At 44.3% G+C, this 22,549-nt stretch overlaps 1 protein-coding gene across 2 annotated transcripts in view; it reads left to right on the top strand.

Moving 5' to 3' along the window:
• CEP85L (centrosomal protein 85 like) overlaps positions 1 to 22,549 on the top strand; it is a 350,628-nt gene that overhangs the window by 192,982 nt on the left and 135,097 nt on the right. The gene's annotated exons all lie outside the window — the stretch shown is intronic.

Raw genomic sequence — 22,549 nt, 5'->3', positions numbered from 1 at the left:
TAACTGTAGCTTTTTATGAATTTGCTATCTATTTGTGATCTCTGTAAGGGTGGGATGAGAGAGCACAGTCAACCTGGCTGCCAATGGATCTACCTTCGAATGTTTCATCATGCTTAATCTATTTCTGTTTAGTCCAGAATTGCATATTGCTGAAGTCGTAATGCAGTAGCCACTGGCATTGTGTTATAGCAAGCAAAAGATTAATTCACGGGTACATACTCCCGCGAGCCGTTTAGTGTATTCTATATACTGTGCAGAATTTGTCTATTCTATAAAATGTAGGCGTACTTTAGAGAATACACCTAGGCATAATTCAGGTGCCATGTACAGAATCTAGCCCATAATGTTTACTCTGGAGAACAAAACCTCCTCTGTAAATGTCTCACTGCAGGAAAAAATAGACTTGGATCTGAGTTGCTATTCTGCATTATCTGTTCGCTGGGATCACATTACGCTGCAGCCCCCTCCTTTAATAACAAAATGACATTTGTGGGATCTCCGCATCCCTTTTTGTGAGGGATCACTGGGGGATGTTGAAGTGCTGCTCTAGCAACACTTTATAGCAGGGCACTTGCCAGACACGAGATTGGGTTTTTATTTTATGGCATCGTTATAAGTTACACCGACTGCTTTTATTATCTAAGAGACATTTTTGCAAACCAGACCTTTGAGGGCCTGCCTTGGAGCTTCTGACTGGCATTTCCTGCAAGGGCATTAGGGAATGTATAAGGCGAGCAAGCGAGAAGAGAGATAGAGAACGTCAGGGCAGGAGGACATCCTTGACTCCTCTGCCAAAATGCGCCCCTTTCGTTTTGCAAGGGTACATAAGCCGAAAGTGTGCAGAGTGCAAGATTTCACATTTTCCTACAGCTAATAGGACAATATTTGAATTTTTAGCCTCAAGTAGTTCACAACATTATTAGCAATCAGGTACAATAATATTTACATGCTACAAGTGTGAAATCTGATTACTTCCTTCAGGAGACTGGGGCAAAATGTTTCCTGTTTAGAATAATAATAAAAATCCTGCATGCAGAAGTGAAAAGAGAAAAGTTCAAAATTTGGGGGGAAAAACAAATCTCTGAAGATGCGATGTACATGTCACGAAGATTTGTGAGATATAGAATATATATGTTTATTATAGCTGTTGCACCCGCCTGAGAGTTTCATGACCCTTGCTGTCTGCAGTAGTTCTAGTGGATCTTAAACAATGGAACGTGATCATTTATGTTGGAAACTGAACTGCATCGCACAGTTCTGTTGCTCAGAATGTGCCTGTTGGGGCAGCAGGAGCTGTCGGGTTTTAAGTCACACTTGTCACTACAGCAGAAAGAAGAAAGAAGTTCTTACAAGCAAATGACATTTCAAGTATTTCTTTGCAGTAAGAGGCAGTGGCTTACCTGGGCTGATGTTTCAAGTTGGCTTGCAGGATAACGTGCCCAGGGCTCTGGGAATATCTTGCTTACAGTCTGCCTGGAGATTCTCTGGCACTGGTTTGGAGCCTGCTGACAAAGTTTATGGGAACAATCAGAGGAGGTGGGATGGGCAGGAGGGGAGAGCAAAAGTTTTCAAAGGAGGGGCTGCTGACATCACGCAGAGGTACTGGCCTTATGATTGGTGTAGCCACAGCCCCCTAAATCCAGAGAAGTGTCTCATCCACCCCCTAGAAATGTTTTTAGACTGGGCCATCTACGTGACAGTCCCCATCCCTTTCCCATTCCCCCTCCTCTTCCTCTTCCCCTTCCCCCCCAGGGAGGTTAGACAAGAGCATGAAGAGAACTCAAAGGTAGTTTTGCAGCTGTGAGAATTTAAACATGCTAAGCACAACTCAAGGGAAAATGGGAAATAATGACAAGCAGAAGAAAGCAAAAGGAAAAGAAAAGAGCTGGGTGGTTAAAGTTTTGGAGCTGTGTGTGAGGTGTGTGGACAAGATTCTGTCTTTAGCTAAAAGCTGATGTGTTAGGAAGAAAATCCATGTATGCTTGAAATTTTGTTAAAATTATTTAGTTTTAAGTCAGTGATTGTAGTGGGCAAGGTTGGCAGAAAAATATTTAGGGTAGCTGCAGCAAATACCATTTTGTGTCAGGTAGGTGGCTGTGTTTGTACACATATACACAGAATTTGAGGCCAGATGATAGCAGGGATGGGACGACTTCCCTATGAAGAAAGACTAAGGAGGCTAGGGCTTTTCAGCTTGGAGAAGAGACGGCTGAGGGGAGACATGATAGAGGTATATAAAATATTGAGTGGAGTGGAACAGGTGGATGTGAAGCGTCTGTTCACGCTTTCCAAAAATACTAGGACTAGGGGGCATGCGATGAAACTACAGTGTAGTAAATTTAAAACAAATCGGAGAAAATGTTTCTTCACCCAACGCATAATTAAACTCTGGAATTCTTTGCCGGAGAACGTGGTGAAGGCGGTTAGCTTAGCAGAGTTTAAAAAGGGGTTAGACGGTTTCCTAAAGGACAAATCCATAAACCACTACTAAATGGACTTGGGAAAAATCCACAATTCCAGGAATAACATGTATAGAATGTTTATACGTTTGGGAAGCTCGCCAGGTGCCCTTGGCCTGGATTTGGCCGCTGTCGTGGACAGGATGCTGGGCTCGTTGGACCTTTGGTCTTTTCCCAGTGTGGCATTACTTATGTACTTATGATTACCATAAATACCCCTGGTCTTCCCTTATTCAATCTGGTGCAGTGCGGGATAGCTCAGCTGATCAAATGCATGTGCGTGTGTAGAGGTGTATGGTGATGGGAGTGTGAGTAAAAGTGAGAGTGAGTAAAAGTGGAGGTGGTGATGGGTGGGCTGGCATTCGTCATTGTGGTCTTAGTTAACATATGTATGGGGCATAGTCAGCCCTCCAATTTTGAGGGCGCCCAGGGGTGGACTGGGGGTGGGGCAACTCATTCCTCCCTCCTTCTCTTCCCCCCCCCCACCCCCGCGCACTGAACATACCTTTTCTGGCAGAGATGCCGAGGCCTCTCCTGCTAAATAAATACAGTGTCGCCACTCCCCTCTGCCTTGCGCTGCTTCCTTCCTGCAGAAGTTGGCGTGTGCCTTGAGCCGCCATGCTGGGACTTGTCATGCATGTGTGAGAAGTCCTGTTGTTGGCAGCTGAAGGCACACTGCCGACTTCTGCAGGAAGGAAGCAGCGTGAGGAGGAGAGAAGCAGTGGCGCTGTATTTGTCTGCCATAGCTTCACATCCCCACCAGCAAAGGTAAAGGGGTGCTGCAGTTCTGGAGGGGACCAAAGCCCAAAGGTGGGGCCTAGGCTCCCCTGTGGCAACGCCGTAGATATAACTTAAAAACACTGAACATATAGGGGGCCTTTTACTAAAGTGCGTTGAAAAATGGCCTGCGGTAGTGTGGACGCATGTTTTGGGTGCGTGCAGAATAAATTTTCAGTGCACCTACAAAAAAATGCCTTTTTAAATTTTTGCCAAAAATTGCCGCGCGTCCATTTTGGATCTGAGACCTTACCGCCAGCCATTGACCTAGCGGTAAAGTCTCATGCGGTAACTGGGAGGTAATGACCTACGTGTGCCAAATGCCACTTGACACGCGGCTGAAAATAAGCATGTCAGACGCTTGTCAAAAATGAAATTACCACAAGAGCCATGTGGTAGCCGGGTGGTAACTTCATTTTGGCGCACGTAGACGCTTACGTGGCTTAGTAAAAGGGCCCCATAGGACGTTGATGACCTTGATACAGCTTTGCTTTGCTGGAAGCTGCATTAATAAAACTTTTCTGCAACATGTCATTCATAAACAAACTCAGCCTCAATGCTCTGGCTGAAGTTCAGCTAATATCGTGGCAATAAGCATATCTTTTATTACACGTGTGGGTGAACTTTAATTTTCATTTTTCACTGGATTCTTATTTTTATTGCCTAAGAGGAGGTACTGCACTTTTAATGAATATTCTTTTGTAGGAGCCATCAATTTTGCATTCTTTTCCACCAGCTTTAGTGTAGATTTGAAGTGGATCCCTCATGTAGAAAATTCAAGGTAGCTTTTTACTCAGCTAGTTTGAGTAGATAATAAGTATAATTCCCAAGGGAACTTGTTCCTGCTGGGCGTATCCATTTTGCGCTGCTGCAGGGGCAGAGCAGGGATGTTGGCATACAAGGCTGCATCTGAAGGAATAGTGTCTGTAGTTTCACAGGCTACTGTTTTACTGCTAGGATAGAATTTGAGGGGCATAATCGAAAGGGGCCGCCCATCTCTAAGAGCGCCCATCTCCGGGAACGGCTACGAGAAGGGGCGGTCCCAACCGTATTATCGAAAAAGATGGGTGGCCATCTTTTCTTTCGATAATACGGTTGGGCCCGGCCAAATGTCAGAGATGGGCGGGTTTGAGATGGTCTGCATCGGTTTTCAGCGATAATGGAAACCGAAGGCGGCCATCTCAAAAATGAAAAACTCCAAGGCATTTGGTCATGATAGGGGCCAGGATTCGTAGTGCACTGGTCCCCCTGACATGCCAGGACACCAACCGGGCACCCTAGGGGGCACTTTTAAAAAAATTAAAAAAAAACCCATTAAAATACCTCCCAGGTGCATAGCTCCCTTACCTTGGGTGCTGAGCCCCCCAAATCCCCCCCCAAAACCCACTACCCACAACTGTACACCATTACCATAGCCCTTATGGGTACAGTGGGTTTGGGGGGGGGGGGGGTTGGAGGGCTCACATTTATCACCACAAATGTAACAGGTAGAGGGGGGGGGGGGGGTATGGGCCTGGGTCCACCTGCCTGAAGTGCACTGCACCCACTAAAAACTGCTCCAGGGACCTGCATACTGCTGTCATGGAGCTGGGTATGACATTTGAGGCTGGCTTAAAGGCTGGGAAAAAAAGGTTTTTAAAGTACTTTTTTTTTTCGTGGGAAGGGGTTAGTGACCACTGGGGGAGTAAGGGGAGGCCATCTCTGATTCCCTCCGGTGGTCATCTGGGCAGTTCGGGCACCTTTTTGGGACTTGGACCTAAAAAAAAAAAGGTCCAAAAAAAGCGGCCTAAATTCTCGCTACGGGCGCCCTTCTTTTTTCCATTATGGCCTGAAACTGCCCATCTGTTAACCACTCCCATGTCCACCCCTGTCCTGCCTTCGCTACTGTGCCGACATGCCCCCGTGAGCTTTGTTCGTCTCCACGACGGTGTGCAGTTGAAAGCGCACAAAATTGGCTTTCAATTATACCAATATGAGCGCCCTTGGGAGATGGCCGCCCATCTCCCGAAGATGAGCACCCTACTCATTTTGAAATTAAGCCTGTTTGTGAACTAACCGGGGCACATTTTCATGGAAGGGGGTGATTTCAAACTGTTGTGGCAGGCATGAGCTTCCCTTGGGAGTTTGATGTCCGCTGTGGTTGCATGAATCGAGCCTCGACAGGTTTCTGCCACGTAAAGTAGCTCCAAGGAAGTTGAAAAATAATGTACTGAAATTTTACAGCTTCATTTGTTGTTGTTATCTACGTTTATGTGCTGAGTAGAATGAGGTTATCTTTAAACATAGTGAAGTTACAGACTTTTTAGTGTGACTACCCAGTGATTGTCACGTGTTCAAAAAATGCTTGCACTGTAAAACTACCATTATTTGAAAACAACAAAAAAAAAACCCCGAGGGTACTAATTTACTGTTAATGATGTCATAGTGATGTAGACATTTGTCTGGGGAGCAAATGTTGGAGGCCTATCACAAGCTCCACCCAAAGCCGCAAGCAATCGCTGAACTCAAGTAAGCGCTGTAGATTATCTGGAATAGCCTGCCCCAGGAGCTGATTGACAAACCTGATGATAACTTCCCAGAGGACTGAAGGCCTGTATTAAAGCCAAGGGTGGACACTTTGAGCATTCACAGGGGGTCTTTTATTAAAGCTTAGCTCCAGTTATCTGCTTCAGAACCCATAGGAATAAAATGGGCCCTGCTGCAGATAACTCCCGAGCTAAGCTTTAGTAAAAGATCACCACAGTGACTGCGAAATTCTGATACTTTGTTAATTGTATCATTTGAATAATGTTATTTATTTAGTTATTTATAGCATTTGTATCCCACATTATCTCAAGGAGTCTTGAGTTCAATGTGTCTCACGGTAATTAGAGATTAAAACATTAGAAAGTGAACAAGAAGTATAACAAAAATGTTGAATATAAAGCACATCAATTATTATAACAGTAAAAAGATGAGATAATAACAATAATACATTATAGATTTATTATTCTGAATAACATACAGTCTAAATTGGTGCATGGAATTGTAGTAAGAAGTACAGTTTCTGCCTCTAATTCTAACATGCTGGTCTTGTCAATCTCATATAGGCAATATTAAACACCTTATATTTGACTGTGTGTGTATCCAAAATTATTGGAAAAAAATTTGGGCACAGCTGGCAGACAATTTCCATCTCCCTGGCTCAATAACTTTTCAGTTTGTAATACTTAAAGATCATTACCTTAAGAGCTTATTGACTCTCAATGAATGTATCCTTGTTAACACCATGATATCCTTAGCTCTGAAAGTAATCTTTGCGCACTGGAAGTTTTTACATCAAGTCACTTATCAAGAATGGTGGAACTTGTTGCTTCAAACTTACAAATATGAAACATACCTTGCAAATAAATTTTCTCGCTTTGCCCCTTATAGGAAAAATGGCTTCCTCTTGTGTCTTACTTTAATGATGTAAAATGATGATTATCAAACTTGGTGTATATTGTGATCTATGCATGCTTCACGTTTTGTTGTAAATATTTATCTCTCTATATAAAACGCACCTCCACAAGTCCCAACGTTCTAAATGCATGGTGATGAAACCAGGAATTCGCCCATGAGTGTTGGCCCCGCCCCCCGCGTCAAACGTCATGACGTCGAGGGCGGACCAATGACACTCAACCAATCGCATCGCGAACCTGTTACTAAGCGATGGAACGTGACATAAGACACATCGCGGAACAAAGAAAACCAGCAGCACACAGTTGCTACGCGACGTCAACAGCAACGCTAAAAGGACCATATAGATCTCTGCTCTCCACACAAACAACGGACATGGAGGGCATAGGAGGGAAGGAAAAAAAACAGCACATACACACACACTCTCACTCTTAACTGGCTATAATGAGCAACTGACCTGCCACTATCACAGGGACTGCTAGCACCTGTTTCTAACGCACACACATACACACAGGACACAGAGGGGATGGAAAACAAGGAACGAATCGTTGGGTATGGAGGGGGCGACAGGGGAGATAAGGCAAGAACTGCCTCAAATGTTTGTGCTGTGCTATGTACAATTATAATGCTGTCTCTTCATTTTGACCCTACCCTTTCACACACTCTTTCACACAGACGCACACACACACACTTACACTGTCTCTATCTCACACACACATGCACCCACACACATATACACACTCTCTCACACAGACACACAAACACACCTCAAACGGTTCAGCTGTCCTATGTAAAATTTCACTGCTGTCTCTTCATTTTCACCCCTACCTGTGCACACTCTCTTTCACACAGAGACACACACACACACTTTCTCTGTGTCACACACACACAGACAGACATACATATACACACTCTCACTCTCTATATAGCCTTGCTAGCGCCCGTTTCATTTGTTTACGAAACAGGCCTTTTTTTACTAGTATATATATATATATATATATATATATATATATATATATATATATATATATATATATCTTTTCCTTATCTCCCTCTCCTTCTTTTTTAACTTTACCTATGATACCTTTTTCTCTCATGATTATGAGCTCCTAGCTCACCTTGTATTGTAATTTATTACTTGTTGTCAAGACATGAGCTCTTATTTTAATGTTTTATTGAAAAGCAATAAAAGAAATTAAACTGGTAGAAGTACAGTTAATTGAATTATGAATTCAAGTGTTCGAGTAGGGATACAAAAACTAATTTTGTCATCCATCTCATATAAGTTAATATAAAGAAAGTTAACACAGAAAAAATTCTTATCAACGCTTTGTTTATAAATCTGTACTTTCAACCAATTTTTCATACCTGGGCACAAAATGGTGGAATTCACTACCAAAATCAATTGAACATCAATTTAACTACCTACTGTTTTGCAAATTTTTGAAATCACAACTCTCTATATAAAACGCACCTCCAACGTTCTAATTAAGCCTCACTTTCCCAACGTTCTAAAAGTGAAGTGGCTGAGATTGCTTTTCCACCATGAGTGTCTGCCGGCTGTGTTGGTGAGTGGAAACAGAGATTAACCAATGGGCTTCCTTGCTTACAGTGTAGTTGATTGGATCACTTCCACTTGTGTGTAGTAATCGTCCTGCACCATGGCCGGAGTCGGGGAGGAGAGGGAGGGCGGTGGAACGGTGAACGAGCTGTTGCGGGAGGGTGGGTGAGGAGGACTGTGGGCTGGGGGACGGGGTCCAGCGGCGATTTTGCTTGGTTTTGAGTGTATGGGAATGATAGCTGCATTGGGGAGTGGAAACAGAGATTAACCAATGGGCTTCCTTGCTTAGAGTGTAGCTGTTGTCATTATGACCCGCCCTTGACGTCATCACATTTGACACGTGGGCGGGGCAGACACTCATGGTGGAAAAGCGATCTCAGCCACTTCACTTTTAGAACGTTGGGAAAGTGAAGCTTCATTAGAACGTTGGAGGTGCATTTTATATAGAGAGATTATTGATCCAAACAGGTTGAAGTTGTCTACTATTTCTATATAGATATATAGCATATACAGTAGATAGTCACTGTTTACTGGGACTGGGAGTTCTGGAAAGTGTTTGACAAAGTCTCATGAAAGTCTTCTGATGAAATTAAAAAGTGATGGAATAGGGGACTATCCCCCCCGTTTACTAAGTTGTGCTAGTGTTGACACAACCCATTCACTGTGAATGGGCTGTGTTGGTATTGCCACGCGGCAGCCGTTAGCATGGCTTAGTAGTAAGTCGAAATGCTTTGAAAATTACATCTTCTCTTAAAATATGGAAAATAAAGTAGATCTAAATGTTTCTTTTCTCAGTAGAGAGAGATGAATAGTAGATTGCCCCAGGGGTCTGAACTGGGAGTGGGTTTTTTTTTAAAAAAGATATTCATGATTGACATCGGAATGGGAATAAAATTTGTAGCTGACTTAAAATCATTCAAAGTTGTTAAATCCCAAACAAATTTTGAGAAACTTTAGGAGGACCCTGTGAGAATGGGAGGCAGGGCATCCAGATGACATATGAAATTTAGGGGTATGTTTACTAAGGTGCGTTAGCATTTTTAACGCACCTGTAAAGTTTACGCACATTAAACACTAATGCGCCTATACATTTTTATGGGCGTGTAAGCGTTTTATGTGTGTAAACCATTAATACACGTTAAACCCGCTAACGTGCCTGTGACGTACCTTAGTAAACATAGACATTATGGCTAAGTACAAAGTGATGAACATAGGGAAGAGTAACCCAAACTATAGCTACTCGATGTTAGGTTCAGTGATAGGAGTCAACAGCCAGGAAAAGGATCCAGGCATCATTGTGGACAATACATTGAAATCCTTTATACAGTATGCACCATCAGCCAAAAAAAAAGCAAAGAGAATGTTAGGAATTATTAGGAAAGGAATGGAGAATAAAACAGAGGATCATTATGCTTCTCTATAGATCATTGGCGTGTCTGCATCAAGTATTCTGGCCACTGGAGTTAGAAAAGGTACAGATAAAGGTAACCAAAATGAGAGAGGGGATGGAATGACTCCCCTATGAGCAAAGGCTAAAGACATTTGAGCACTTCAGCTTGGAGAAGAGATGGCTGAGGGGAGATATAAGAGGATTATAAACACCCATGAAGTTGCTAAGTAGGACGTTTAAAACAAATCAGAGAAATTTTCTCTCTCTCAATATATTATTGAGCACTGGAGTTCATCGCCAGAAGATGTGGTTAAAGCAGCATTGCTGGCTTTAAAAATTAGAAGAGGTCCTTGAGGAAAAGCTTATGAACCCATTAGTAAGGTAGACTTAGGAAAGGCAATGCTTACCCCTGGCTGGGGTAAGTAGCATAGAATATTGCTACTTTTTGAGATCCTGTCAGGTACTTGTGATTCGGATTGGCCACTGTTGCAAACAGTTTACTGGGTTTGATGGATTCTGGTGTAACCCAATATGACAGTTCTTATGTTCCTAAGAGTGTGTGTGTGTGTGTTGGAGGGGGGGGGGGGGGCAGATTTTGTTTTTACTGTGGGAGAGATGGCCAATATAAGTAATACTATTGATAACCTGAAAAACAGTCTATGATAACACAAACATCTATTTACTTTGCAAAGCAAATAGGGAAACCATGGTGATCCTGTAATGAAGCCATCAATTAGTTGAAGTTACAACCCACCAGTGAGATTATCCTGCTCCTGAAGGTGGAAAAATTAGCGAAGTAGCCCACATGCACTTTGGGTTATCACAATTATGATTTTCAATCTCAGTTTTTTCAATGAGAAGTCATAGTCTGAGGATAAGAATTCACTTGTTAATTTGGAGTTAATGAAAGTTCATTTTGTTACGTTTTCTTGGGCTTCCATGGTTGGTATCATTGTTCTTGGAGCTGTTTGGGTGGTGCCATGTCCAAATTTGCTATACCAGCATTTTGGCCATCTTGCAGTGGCTTTCACCAGGGTGATGCTGTGTGGTTGGCACAGGGCTGGCCAAACCATTAGGCAAGGCTAGATGGTGGTCGAGGGCAGGAGCTTTATGGGGGCAACAAAGAGCAGCTGTGGCCAATGCCACAGAAATGTAAAGAGCCAGCAGCACACAGTTTAACCTGCATTTATGATGATTGGTGAATGGTGCGTCAATATTATCTCAGCATAAAAATTAGCAAGCGTTTCTAATTCTACTTCCCTTTATAAAAGGAGGAGAAATCTCAGATGCTCAGCTTATCATTGTAGATTATTCAACAAAAATGCCATGCGAACTTCCTCATCAGTCTGAAAAACCTCCTTTTAATTAATTTTTAATTTTTATGTTTGCTTTTTTTCTTTTTCCTATTAATTACTTTTTTGTGTTACTTCAAGTCATAATGTTTCTTCCGTATTAGGAAACTTAAGGATATATAGGACACTTACCTGAATTTTAAAGTGACTCGTTCCAGTTTGCTCAACAGAGCACCTCCGTGCTTGCTATTTTTTATGTTGAGAGAGTTCTCTTAAGCAAGATTTTGCCTTTCAGTGTATTCAGTAGAATTTATATTATCAAAATTTGGGGAGGGTGAGGGTGGGGCTGCAGGCCCTCAGGGGCTTGAAAGTTAATAGGGAGTGTAAAGCTGAAGGTTCATCTCAGGCTTATGATGGAGGAATTCTGTCCCCCCCCCCCCCCCAAAAAAAAAAAAAATAATGTATTTGCACTTTTGCAGAATTTATATTTTATTTTTGCACAGAATTCCCCTCCCAAGGAAAAACAAAATCTAAAACTTCCCAGATATGCTAGTGTTCTCATGAGAAGACGTTCACTGCTGCTTCCAGTGCTGTTAGGATTGCTCTCTCAGAAAACTAGAAGATGCTGATTCAGTGTTGGTTATGCTCCAGTGCAGGAATGATTTTCTATGAAACTATGCCTGCTTATCCTTGTGTGCTGTGGATCTTAAGCAGGACTAGAGCAGCATTTTTGGGGTATGCTTAGTGAAGGGCAATCACCAAAAGGTGTCTGGCAGGCCTAGGGGAAATGAAAGATGTCAAGGAAATGTACACAGGGGCCAACCAGCAGCTTGGCAAAAAATAATTTGAAAACTGCTGACTTTAGTTCAAGGAATTTACAGGCAGCTTTTAACACAGTAACATAAAGCGGAATTTTAGAAAGGATGTCTCAAGTCAGAATGTCACAAATGGACATCCATCTCACACGTATTTTAGAACAGAATACATGTGAGATGGACGTTCATGTGCTAGAAATGTCCAGCATGAGCATCCATTTTACAAACTGAAGCGTCTAAATTATGAACAGGGAAAACAAGGGCTATGGATGTCTGTGTGGCAGCATAGGAACGTCTCTCTTATACAATGGCCACACAGATGTCTGTGCAGAACAGAGGGGTACATAAGTACATAAGCATCGCCATGCTGGGACAGACCAAGGGTCCATCGAGCCCAGCACCCTGTCACCGACAGTGGCCAAAAGAACAAGCAATTTGTCCCACCCATCCTAGAAATAGTGTATTATTCCCTCGTCCATTCAGTAACATTTTATGGCCTTTTCCTCCAGGAAGCTGTCCAACCCTTTTTTGAAGTCCGCTAAGTTAACCTCCTTAACTACTTTTTCTGGCAGCGAATTCCAGAGTTTAACTATGCGTTGAGTGAAGAAATATTTCCTCCGATTCGTTTTAAATTTACCACACTTTAGCTTCATCGCATGCCCCCTTGTCCTAGTGTTTTTGGAAAACGTAAACAAATGCTCCACATCTACCCATTCCATTCCACTCATTATCTTATAGACGTCTATCATATCTCCCCTCAGCTGCCTTTTCTCCAAGCTGAAGAGCCCCAGCCTCTTCAGCCTTTCCTCTTAGGGAAGTCGTCCCATCCCCTGTATCATCTTTGTCGCCCTTCTCTGCACCTTTTTCAATTCCACTATATCTTTTTTGAGGTGCGGCGACCAGAATTGAGCACAATACTTGAGGTGTGGTTGCACCATGGAACGATACAATGGCAGAATAATATCCTTATTTTTGTTTTCAATCCCTTTCCTAATGATACCCAGCATTCTATTTGCTTTCCTAGCCACAGCAGCACATTGAGCAGAAGGTTTCAACGTATCATCAACGATGACACCTAGATCCCTTTCTCGGTCTGTGACTCCCAAAGTAAACCTTGCATGATGTAGTTATAGTTTGGGTTCCTCTTTCCCACTTGCATCACTTTGCACTTGCTCACATTAAATGTCATCTGCCATTTAAACGCCCAGTCTCGTAAGGTCCTCTTATAGTTTTTCACAACCTTCCCGCGATTTGATGACTTTGAATAACTTTGTGTCATCGGCAAATTTGATTACCTCACTAGTAACTCCCATCTCTAGGTCTAGCAGTGGGTTGAAAATCAGGTGACCCATGCTCATATCCCAGTTCAGTTGTTGGTGAAAAGATGAACTGGGATTTGAACCTGGGACTCAGTTCACTGCACAAACCATTAGCTATTCCGCAGACCTACTTCCTGCTCTGTTAAGAATGTCTATAGCATAGAAGCCAACTTTTCAAAATTATTGTGGGTGCTAAGCCCAATGGAAATAACCCTTTCCTGGACACATACAAGGAATTTTCTCAATTTTTTTTTGGGGGGGGGGATGCTCAAGCACCCACAGAGCCGGCTCTTATATAGTACCCGAAGCTGTCATAGAGCCTAGCATCCCTTGCCAGTTTCACATTTGAGGGAGGAAGGGGGACAGCAATCACTGGGGGATTAAGGAGCTGTTGTGCTTTAATCTCTCTAGTGGACAGCTGCTGGAATGCAGTGGCCTGAGAACCAGGGGAACTAGGTTTGATTTCCTGCAGCTCCTTGTGCCCATTGCCCCAGGTACAAAACTTAAGGGGTCTTTTACAAAGGCATGGTAGCGTTTTTAGTGCACGCTAATGATTATCGCACGCAAAATGCTAGAGATGCCCATAGGAATATATGGACATCTCTAGCGTTTAGCACATGCTTATTATTAGCTCACGCTAAAAACAGTAGCATGCCTTATTAAAAGAACCCCTAAGATTGTGAACCCACTGTGGACAGAGAAAGTGCCTGAATGCAATATGTAAATTACTTTGATAGTACCACAGAAAGGTGATATATAAAAAATCTAACTAAATAACCAGGGGAACCTGATTGCCACTATTGCTCTTTGTGACTCTGAGCAAGTCACTTAACCCTCCTTTGCCCCAGGTACAAAATAAGTGCCTGTATGAAACATGTAAACCACAAAAAGGGAGTATATCAAATCCTATCTCCCCCCCACCCCAAGCTCCAGTCAGAAACCTTTCCTTAACATGGACAAACATCCCTAGACATGGAGTGGAGGAGTAGCCTAATAACTAGTGCAGCAGGCTTTGAACTTGGGTTCAATTCCCACTGCACTTCTCTTTGACCTTGGACAAGTCACTTAACCCTACATTGCCCCAGGTACAAAAACTTAAGATTGTGAGCCCTCTAGGGACAGAGAAAGTACCTGCATATAATGTGCACAGCACTATGTACATCTAGTACCACTATAGAAATTACTATTAGTAGTAGTAAATATGGAGTCAGCATTTTTTTTTAAATGCTGACCGTGGCTGGCTAAATCAGCTCTGGATATGTCAGGCTATGTGCAAGCACTGGCACTGAATATCTAATACTAAGTTCAGTGGGGCTGGCTGGTGGACTTTACGAGGGTCCCGGCCGATATTCAGCTGGGGCCCACCTAAGACAGTTATGCAGGTCCCAGCTGAATATCGGCTAGGACCTGCATAAAGAAAATATTGTAGTGTCCCTTCACACCCCACTCCCTCCCGTGGTCCATAGCCCTCTTCCCAACCCACCAGTTAATAGTGAAGATTCTCTGTCACCATCCCTCTGCAGATCCTTATCCCCTCCTGTCCCCACCTCCTAGTTCCAACACCTGGTCCTACCTGAGGTTCATAGTGGTCCATTGGGGGCAGCAGTGAAGCCCACTCATGCCTGACCCTACAGCAGAAAATCCAAAATGGCTGCCATGACCTCTGATAGCAGCCTCACGGTACTGCAATGCTCCCATTGTCCTGGGTTAGAGGTGGGGGGGGGGGGGGGGGGGGGGGTAAGGACCTGTGGGGGGGGGGGGTGGATAGGGATGGGGAACTTCACTGTTAAGTGGTGGGTTGGGAGGGGGACTGTGGACAATGAGCATTGGGGCCTGAAAGCCTCAACAGTCCTATAGTTTTATTATTTGTTTTGTTAATTTTATTTGTAATCCGCCTAGAATTTGTAGAAGGTGTGGATCCTACATTTTAAAAATAAATAAATAAAATGAATGCTCTTGGAATGCTGATGAGCAAGCAGTTCCAAAATAACCCCTCTCATCCCCCTCCATGTATTTTCTTGTCTACGGCCCCCTTCCCTCCCCTGGACTTGGAGGTTGGGGAATGTACAGCTGCCTCTCAGTCCTCTTGACCCATCTTCAAAGGAGTGTGAGCAGGTTTCATCCTACAATCCTTCTCCTTCCCTCAGAGGACTTCCTATCGTACTGAGGCTTAGTTTTGCTTGAAAAGCAAAAAGCATTTCCAAAAATAAAGCCTCTGCTTGCTTTTAAAGTTTAGATTTCCAGGTGGATTCAAGGGACATTACCTCAAAAGAAACATTTGAATGCTGCCAGGAGATTGCCTGGGAAGGGAAAATCTTAGATATCATCATCTCATAATTTCTGAGGCTAATTATTCATTACTATCAGTGCCTATGCATCAGTGCATCAGGATTGTGTCTCTAAATTGGTTTTAATAAACATAATTTCAGTGATATGAAAAATTAATACAGAATGAGGAGTTCTATTCATATGTTGGAAAGTATAATGAAGGAAGTTGATATATGAGCTGGCAAATGTATGGCACACACATTTAAACTTTATCCTAAGGGAATCCTACACATGCTGTTCTTCAAATGTAGTAGATATCATTAAATGCAAAAAAAAAATGTGAACAGAGATGCTGTGTTGGAGAGACAGGTTGGACGCTGAAGACAAAAGACAAGAATCAACTTGCACAGGCACCACATTAAATACCACAAAGCTAACCAGGGTGACAAGTCTGTGGGAGAGCACTTTTTAAGACCAGAGCACTGCATCAATGATTTTATGGTGAGAATACTAAAAGGAAATTTTAAGACAATCTAAGAACGTAAAACCTTTGAACTTAAAATGATGAAATATTTTGACACCCTCCAGACAGGACTTAACAAAGATCTGGGTTTCCTATCATATTATAAGCTTTGTCACCCTCTGATCACTCATCCATCTTTCCCTCTCCCCCCCCCCCCCCCCCCCCCCCCACCACCTTTATCTTTCCCTGTGAGCCTGTTATTGGGATTCTTTTATGTTTCATTTACATGTTCTGATATTTGTCATCGTTTGCTCATTTCTGATCTGAAGATGAAGGCGTTGCTTTCGAAAGCTAGTCAAAAATATATTTAAACCAATAAAAAATGTATTATCTTCTTGTCTTTTCTTTCTTTCTTTTTTTTTTGTTTAGTTTTATTTCTATTTCTTAACTTTATCCTAGGAAAGCTTTTCCAGTCTAGCACAGAATTGTAGCCCAAAACCTGTTTTCCTCTTTTTGTAATTTGTCTGGGTCTGTACTTACCTTGCTTATCTGAGTTGTGCTTTGCTCTTGATAGGCGTTAGGAGCTGAGAGTCTTGTACCCAATCTGTGATGAGCCTTTCAAGATGCATTCCTCCAGAATATGCCAAAAGATTAGTCGTGTTACATGATGTCTTATGAGTGGTGGGCAAAAGCATATGAAGGAGAGATAATGGACTTTACAGCCAGACTGAATAGTGTTCACTCCGTGTTCTGACAGTGGAGCTGGATTATCTCTGTTTTAACAGCCTGCTTCAGAACTGATACTGAAAGACTATGCCTTAATTGGGCTTCTTCTGGGGTGATGTTCCCTGGAGATGCTCATGCCTTTGCCAGACGCATATATCAAATTTGGAAAGGACTTTTCTGTCTTCCAGTTTCAATAACTTTTACCTCATCACTGTACACACAGAAAAGTGGATACATTATCAGACATTTGAGTCTTTTGAGCAATGATGGTGCCCTGAATGCTTCAGTACGTCTGTCAGTGTTCATACGTGTCTAATTTGATCTATATGTTTTCCATGGGTTTATGGTGTGTCCTGTAGGTTCCATGTGTGATTTTGTATGGAATTGTTTTTGTAATCACCTCCAAAGAATGGAGGGCTCAGTGGACAACCTTGACATGGATTGCTGCCCGTTATCACCAGTCTTGATAAACTGGAAACTTTGCTCACATTTAATTATTACACATCCAAGGCTCACATGGTCTGATAACATTTGTCACTTATTTCAAATGTGTGAGTGGTGTCCCAAAAACAGGTGATTAAACCCATAGTACTGGGCTTTTCCCCCTGATATGTTCATGGCTGATTGGTGTGAGGAGAGTAGTAAGAATAGATTCCTGCGAAATCTGGATAGTATTTTCTGAATATAGCTTTTGCTTCATGTGGTCCTAATCGAGGTTATGTTATCACTTGTTGGCATATGTGAGATATGCCCCACATACTTAAACAAATCCCTTAAGACCGGGCTCTGCATGTTCCACCTGAGACTGGAACTAAAGGGGGCGGGGCTTGGTTTCTTTGTGAGAAATCATTTGAGCACTTTGAGGTTAGCTCATTGCCATTATTTATCATTACAAATGAACCCCCCTTATTCTATAAGCTTTAGCGCTTCAATATGAGTGCCATTTGTGCACTAAGATGATAGAATACTAGCACTTATGAGCAGGGGCTTAGCCAGAGTTCGGCGGGAGGGGGGGGCCAGAGCCCGAGGTGAGGGGGCACATTTTAGCCCTCTCCCGGTGCCATGGACCCCCCTGCCACCTTTAACCCCCCCCCCCCGCGCCCCTCCCGACCCCCCCTTCCCGCCGCCGCCAACCCTCCCCACAGTCCCCCGCCGCCGTCAGGTACCTGTGCTGGTGGGTGTCCCCAACCCCCACCAGCCGAATTCCTCCTCAGCCGGTCTCCGGGCCAGCGCATTGCAGCTGATGTGGAAGCCTAGGATTCTGTTTCTTCTGTGTCAGTCATCCTGACGTCCTGTCAGGACAACTGACACAGAAGAAACAGAATCTTAGGCTTCCACATCAGCTGCAGCAATGCGCCGGCCCGGAGACCGGCTAAAGAGGACTTTGGCTGGCGGGGGTTGGGGACCCCCGCCAGCACAGGTACCTGATGGCGGCGGGGGGGGGGGAGGGGGGGAGTTTTAGCAGTGAATGTCACATTCATATGTGTGCTATGTGCACGTACAGCAGTATTCTATAATGTAAGTGCGCAGGTCACATAGGGCTGGATTCTATAAATGGCACTCAGATTTTGGCACTGGAAAGAAAATCTGCACTAACTGCGCATCCTTTCTAGAATCTCGCTTAGCGCCGATTCTTGTGCCTAACCTTAGGCAGTGGCGTTCCTAGGTCGGCTGGCACCCGGGGCGGATTGCCGCTGCGCACCCTCCCCGGGGTGCAGCACGGCAACCCCCCCCCCCCGGGTGCATTCTTGGCTGCTGGAGGGTGCAGAGAGCAGTCGCGCACCTGTCGGCTCCACTGGCTCCCTGCTCCCTCTGTCCCTGGAACAGGAAGTAACTTGTTCCGGGGCAGAGGGAGCAGGGAACCGGCGGAGCCGACAGGCACGCGGCTGCTCTCTGCACCCTCCGGCAGCGTGCACCCAGGGCGAATCGCCCCCACCGCCCCACCCTTGCTACACCACTGACCTTAGGTGCCAGACTTGTGCCTGCTGAAACCTGGTGTAAATGCTGGTGCCTAAGTACGGCACAATGAGGCAACATTCTGTAACAACTTGAGCAATTTTTCGGAACACTCCTGACACACCCATGCCCCTCCCGTGGCCACACCCCCTTGTGAGTTTTGTGCTATTAGAGTTAGGTGACATATCTTATAAAATAGTGTGTAGCTAGGTGCCCTTGTACATTTTAATGACTGCCAATTAACTTCAGTAATTGGTTGTTAGCACCCAATTATTGATGTTAATTCACTCAGTCAATTAATTTGCATGCACATCTTCGGAGCATGCCCAAATTTTGGCATGCTTTGGATTTAGATGCCTGCATTGGACTCTGCGGTGTTTTGCGGTTACTCTAGAGCTGTGGGTTATTGGATTGAGACAGCACTTTGTGCTTTTATTGCTTTACAGAGGACCTTGAGGAAGGCCTAACTGCCAAAACACAGCAGAGCTGCCAACAGACACAGCCGGGCCCAGGGCAGGACTGCCGCCACCCCCTGGGCTCCCCCCACTCAGGACACAGTCGCAGATGCCGCCCCTCCCTTGCTTGTTCGTTCAGGCTGCCCCTGCATATGAGTAGCTAGACTTGAAAGATTTGGGTGGGGGGCAGAGCCAAAAGTGTGTGTGTGGGGGGGGGGGGGGGCACATTTTGCCTGATCTCCCTGCCCCCCACTGTAACTCCAAATACCTTTGCCGGAGGGGTTCCCCAAACCTCGCCAGTAGAAACCTTCCTCCAGTGCTGTTCTACACTGCATTACCTTCTCTGCTCAGTGCTTCCCCTCACATCACGCATGCTCAAAAACCAATCTTTTTTTTGCGGTCTGTTTAACTTAGACCTGCAGAAAAACGGTCCTAAATTAAATCGCTCACGTAGCTTTATGTATAGCGACTGAGCATCACCACTGTTCGTATAGTGCCCGATATTCAGCCTATGGTGGTAAATGGCTGGTTAGCCTTTTCCAGCTGTGGACTGAACTAACCCCGGCTATACAGTGCCAGGTCATGAGCAGCTCCTGGCATTGAATTAACTGGGCACTGGTTGTTATTTAGAACAGTGCATGGTTAACTTGCAGCCAGATGATTAGAAGCCCTTCAAAAAAGCAATCAAGGCCATGGTGGCCTAGTCCCCCCTCAAGCTCCAACATCCCCCCAGGGATGACTCGGGAGCAGGTGGTCCGGTAGACCTCCAACCCTGACACCCCCCTGACATGAGGGCCTGGGGGGGCTGGAGATCCAGTGGATCTCCAGCCTCCCTAACGCCCCCAACTCCCAAAAAAGAATCTCTGGTGGCCCTAGTTGGCTGCCACCGCAACCCCAAATCTCCCTGGTGCTCGAGCAGAACCTTACCCCCTCCCCCTGTACCTCTCCCCTCCATCAGAGCGGTATGGGGTAGAGGGCTCCGCTAGACCACCAGGGAGCATCGGGATTGGGGTGGCAGCCCACTTGCGCCATCAGGGATCCTTTTTTGGGTGTTAGGGGGCTTATGAGGTTTGGGGATCCACTGGAACCCCAGCTCCCTGGGGCTGTCATGTCAGGGGGGTTGTCAGGGGGTTGGAGGTCTGCTTGACCTCCAGCTCCCCCCATGTTGCTGTCTCTGGGAGGGGTGGGTTGGGGCTTGAGGGACACTAGGCCACCAGGGCCTTGACTGCTTTTAGGGGGGGTTTGGGGGCCTGCAAGCATGCTCCCCATTCCTCCCCAATGCTCCGCAAACCCTAACACCAGCTCTGAGCTGGCATAAGGTTTGCTGCAGGAGCAATGACAATGTTTGGTGCGCTACTCGCTGAGCATTGGGGAGGAATAGGTTTACGTTCTGCCCTAACTCCGACCCAGCCTGCCCCTAACCTATCTGATTAAGGGATGACCAATTAGTGGACTGTGGTAATGTGACTTGCAGCTGGTTGCAGGACTCACAGACACAGGCAAGGTTTACAAGGTTTTCAAGGTTTATTAAGAATTTACTATCCCGCTTATCATGAAATATCTGAGCAACTAACAGTCTAAACTAAGGGAGGGTGAAAAACAAGACATGATAAAGGAAAGAGGGATAGAATTACAATTTAGATAGGAAAGAAGAGAGGATAATGGGGAAAGGGTGGTTCGGTGCATCTGCAAATAAAAACGTTTTGAGTTCTGATTTAACCTTCTGTAAAGATGTTTGAAAGCGAAGAGATTGCGGTATTTTGTCCCAGTGTTCTGGGCAACAAGGGGTAAGAGTAAACAGAAGAATTCTTTATTACTGTATTCTACTATACAAGAGCTGGTTGCATCACAGCTCAGTGCAGTGCTATCAGTGTTCTTGAAGAACCCTAAATCTCATTAGGGCTGGCACCTGGCCATGCCCCAAACAACTACAGTTCCAACCACAGATCAACACATGCTTGCTTTCAGCCTGTACACACATGAGTCTTCCAAGTTAAATGCAGAACCCTCCTACCTTGAAAGTCTTTCCCTTTTAGACTCTGGAGATATAAGCTTGAGGGCTATAGCCCGGCCACTTCCTGGGAAGGATTCTTTCAAGCCCAGTCTTCCTGCAAGAGACTTATGCCCTCGGGGTCTCGCTCCTGGAGACCTCTTGCCTCAGGGCCTCTCTAAACTACTCAACTTTAAGGCATTTAACCACCTCCCGGCCTGCCCTCTGACACATCAGGCTAGCACCACCTGCTGTAAGGTGGCTAAACTGCAGCCTCGGTGAAGGAGTTTTCTCAGGGCCCCCTGCCGCTACAACACTCACTCCCTCACACAGACATATTCAATGGCACTAACCGGTTAAGTGCTACTGGACTGAAAATTGCCAGTAACTGGAGGAGTACAAGTAACAAAATAAAGATAGTTGACTGCTTAGTAATATATAAATATAATGAGTTATAAGTGCTCAGATATAATGTTGTCACTCGCAAACTGGCATTGTTTACATGACATATACATTCCTATCGCATTAATAATGCTGCTAATAGAGCTAAAATGTGTTCAATATACAATAACAAGAAAAGGTCTAAAATACTAATCTTTAGAAAAGAGGATCCAGACAGGCAAGGAAATTGTCCATCAAGTGCAATGAAAAAAACTTGCAGCAGAATGACTTTGGTGATCCAGTGTCCATAAAGTGAAAATGTATAACTACTACTACTACTACTTATCATTTCTATAGCGCTACAAGTATATAAAATTCACATGCTTCTTTTTACCACTAGACTGACTACAACCCAATCTATTACTCAGGAACTTATATGCAATTACCATAACGTATTCTTCTTTACCATGTATGTACGCACCTTAATGCAGTACCACTTTAATCATTATGCCGAAAACGACTTATCTATAATTGATGACCTAATATATGTTACAATCCAATCTATCACTCAGGAACCTATATGCATTATCATAATGTATTCTTCTTTACCATGTATGCACGCACCTTAATGCAATACCACTTGTAATTCTGTTAGCCGGAAATGGCAATTGCCACTACGGCAATTGTAAGCCACATTGAGCCTGCAAATTGGTGGGAAAATGTGGGATACAAATGCTACAAATAATAATAATAATCCATATGTAAAATTGCTGCCCTCAAAAACTCGGCCTTTCAAGACCAGCCACCTTCAAATCTTCAGTGCCTTGTACATGCGGCCGTGTTTTGCTTATGCAGCATCTTCAGGAGGAGGCCTCTGGTAAAACTTTCAGCTGGGGCAACTTTCCCCACCTGCATCCCAGAAGAGTGCCCCAGCTGAAAGTTTTACCAGAGGCCTCCTCCTGAAGAGGCTGCATAAGCGAAACATGGTCTCTTGTAGAGGATCTTCTCTTTTACCATGTGATTCACACTCAGGACTCATACACCTATGATTAATGCTGTTCTGGTGTTTTTCTCTTTTACCACTATGTCTGGTTTTCTTGTATCCAGCTTTTTATCTGTCAGGATGGGGATGACCCAGGTGATCATAACCTCTTCATTTTCCACAATTCTCTTAGGGTCTTGATCCCAGTGATTTTCCGGTGCAGTGATATTGTAATGTCTACAAAGTTTCCAATGAATGAGACATATTTATATATATT

This window comes from Microcaecilia unicolor, chromosome 3 (assembly GCF_901765095.1).
Source record: "Microcaecilia unicolor chromosome 3, aMicUni1.1, whole genome shotgun sequence".
NCBI lineage: Eukaryota > Metazoa > Chordata > Amphibia > Gymnophiona > Siphonopidae > Microcaecilia > Microcaecilia unicolor.
This window is presented reverse-complemented; position numbering and strand designations above follow the sequence as displayed.